The sequence below is a fragment of the Myotis davidii genome, unplaced genomic scaffold, assembly GCF_000327345.1.
Source record: "Myotis davidii unplaced genomic scaffold, ASM32734v1 scaffold550, whole genome shotgun sequence".
Lineage (NCBI taxonomy): Eukaryota > Metazoa > Chordata > Mammalia > Chiroptera > Vespertilionidae > Myotis > Myotis davidii.
The window spans coordinates 161,228-164,565 of NW_006282082.1; positions in this window are offsets into that span (position 1 = coordinate 161,228).

Sequence of the window (3,338 nt, forward strand, 5' to 3'; positions counted from 1 at the left end):
TCCTGGCTGGAGACCACTGTGGAAAACAGTATGGAGTTTCCTCAAAAAATTAAAAATGAAATTGCCATTTGAGCCAGTAATCCTACTTCTAGGAATATATCACAAGAAACCAGAAACACCAATCAGAAAGGACAAATGCACCCCTATGTTCATAGCAGCATAATTTACTATAGCTAAGATTTGGAAACAGCCTAAGTGCCCATCAGCAGCTGAGTGATATAGAAAACTGGGGAACATCTACACAATGGAATACTATGCTGCTATTAAAAAGAAGGAATAATTACCATTTGCAACAGCATGGATGGAAATGGAGAGCATTATGCTAAGTGAAATAAGTCAGTCAGAGAAAGATAAATGTCACATGATCTCACTCATTTGTGGAATATAATGAACAACATAAACTGATGAACAAAAATAGAACCAGAGACATACAAGCACTGAACAGACTGTCCAACCAATCAGGAAAGACGGGGCTGAGGGGATAAGAGATCAACCAAAGGACTTGTATGCATGCATATGAGCATAACCAGTGGACACAGAAAATAGGGGGGTGAGGGCATGTGCTGGGGGGCGTGGCCAGGGAAAGGTCAATAAGGGAAAAAGGAGCATCATGTGATACTTTAAACAATAAAGAATTTAAATAAAAAATTAGAAGAATGTTAACTAATAATGGAAGTAATCATAGACTCAGAATGTCATCAGTTTTAGCACCCTAATAAAATAATGAAAAGCTTATGAAAATATGTGTAATGCAGTATCAGCTAATAGCTGATTTCAATGATCAATCCTAAAATCATTAAACAAGAGAAAACTAGACATTATATACTTTCTATGATGAGATAATAAAAAGGTTAAAATAATCCCTATTAAGTATTGTTAACAAACAAAGCCAATATTGCCTGAATCTGATAATATTTTCATATTAAAATCTGTTTACAAGCAATGTAAGAGATAGAGGGCATGCTTGTTTTTAATACCACAAGGCTGTATTAGTAAATGCAGAATGTCAGGAACTCTATGAGAGAGAGGAAAACAAACAAACAAACAAACAAAAGCATAACTACTTCAACAAATAAACTGCAAGAAAATAAAAAGTGGAACAGAAAACATATAAACTAAAAGAGATTTAAGAGACATGTAAAACAAATACAGTGTTTGGATGGATTTGTTTGGATTTGGATTTTAACAAATAACTACTAAAAAAATAAAAAACATTTGGGTAAATTTTCGCATCTATTTTACATTTAATTAATTTTCTTTTAGCTGTAATAATGTATTGAAATTTTTCACAGAAATGATTATTTTGCTTAGGGATACATACTGAAAATTTTGTAGATAAATTTATATGATGGATGGGATTTGCTTAAAAATAATCCAAGGAGGGGAAGGGTGAAACTATAGGCTTTCTGAGCCTGATATCACAGGCAGAACCCTTTAATAGATTTGGCATTCTTGTCTGTGACACCATTAGCAAACTTAGCACTAGTTTATGCCAATTCAGTTCAGAACGTCCATTAATAATAGGAACATCAATAGTTAAATAGTGTTATTTGATCTTAGAGTCTATGATAAAAACAGAAGGTAAGCTTCTGATATTTTGCCACACTATAATAAATTGAAAATCTATAAAAATCAGATTGTTTTGAGATAAATGTATGTATGCCTTTTTGCTATACCGCCTTTTCCCCCTCTTCTGTATTACATAATGCTTTTTCCCTGATATTTCATTGTAGATCTGGAATGTAATACAGAATTATGTAGGCTATGGCCTCAGAATATAGCAGAGGGAACAATGTGTTAGAAAATGAAAGTCAAGGGGGAAATACTAAATTTTAGCCCATTTACCAGAGTCAATCCTTTCCAAAGCTGTTATCATTTGGTCTCCCTGATGCAAGTCTATATTTAGTGAAATTAAAAAATAAAAACCAGGAAATAGCTGTCAATGTCTATTCTATCTTAAATCAGACTTAGTTAGCAGCTTGTAAGTACCAATCGAGATAATAGCAGCAAGCAGTATTTGGCCTGGGGAAGGGAGGAGAGAAGAACACTAAAGCAGATGAGGGCAGTATATACCAAGGCTGACTTCAATCTGGCCACAGTAACAAATAAACACATGAAAAATAAAAATTTCAGTTTGGTCACACAATGAAAATCATTCAGATATTTCAAAGTGTTTGAAATTTTCACTTGAAGGAAGATATTAGGTTTACTCAGCTATAAAAATATGACTCTATAGATAAGTCCACGAATCTATGGTTTCTTGAAATTTGTTTAGCTGTCATGTCATGTATCTAAATGACAGTTTTTATGACTAGAAATGTCTGTGCCCATCATTATCTTTTGAAGGCAGTGGAGCTTAGCAGGGTTTTACAAAGAAATAAAAGTCCTCTATTTGAAATATAGATTTGTAGACCAAGAGAATGAACACTGAGATGTCATTCAAGACACATGGAATTTTGCCATAATTTTGGCACTTACCAGCTAGCAGTATGATTTTGGACAAGTCACTTCACTTCTTGACCCCAGTGAACACTTTCTTAAAATAAAACAGTTAAATTAGATGATCTTCATAGTGCTTTCCATTTATAAATTGTTTATTTAACAAATACTTAATTGGCCACTATAACGGTACAGCATAGTAGCTAAGAACATGTTTCTGAAATCACACTACCTAGGTAGCCCTCCTTTACTGGCTGAGTGTGTCGATGGACAAGCTTTTTTGACTTCTCTGTTCTTCAGTCACCTTATGTATAAAGTGGGGATAGTTTTAGCACCTACCTCATAGAGTTGTTGTTAGAATGAAAGGGAAATAGTGTATTTAAAGTATTTATTATTTTTTTATTCTTTATTGTTTAAAGTATTACATATAGTATTTCCCCCGTTGACCTCTCCCTGGCCACCTCCAACCCCCAGCACAAGCCCTCACCCCCCTAGTGTCTGTGTCCATTGAATATGCTTATATGCATGCACACAAGTCCTTTGGTTGATCTCTTACACCCCCTTGCCCTGCCTTCCCACTGAAATGTGGCAGTCTGTTTGATGCTCCTCTGTTTCTGTATCTATTTTTGTTCACCAGTTTATTTTGTTCATTATATTCCACAAATGAGTGAGATCATGTGATATTTATCTTTATCTGACTGGCTTATTTCACTTAGAAAAATGTTCTCCCAGTCCATCCATGCTGTTGCAAATGGTAATAACTCCTTCTTTTTTTATAGCAGCGTAGTATTCCATTGTGTAAATGTACCACAGTTTTTTAATCCACTCATCTGCTGATGGGCACTTAAGACCCCCGAATAGTTGCAGCAATCCTGAGAAAGAAGAACAAAGTAGGTGGG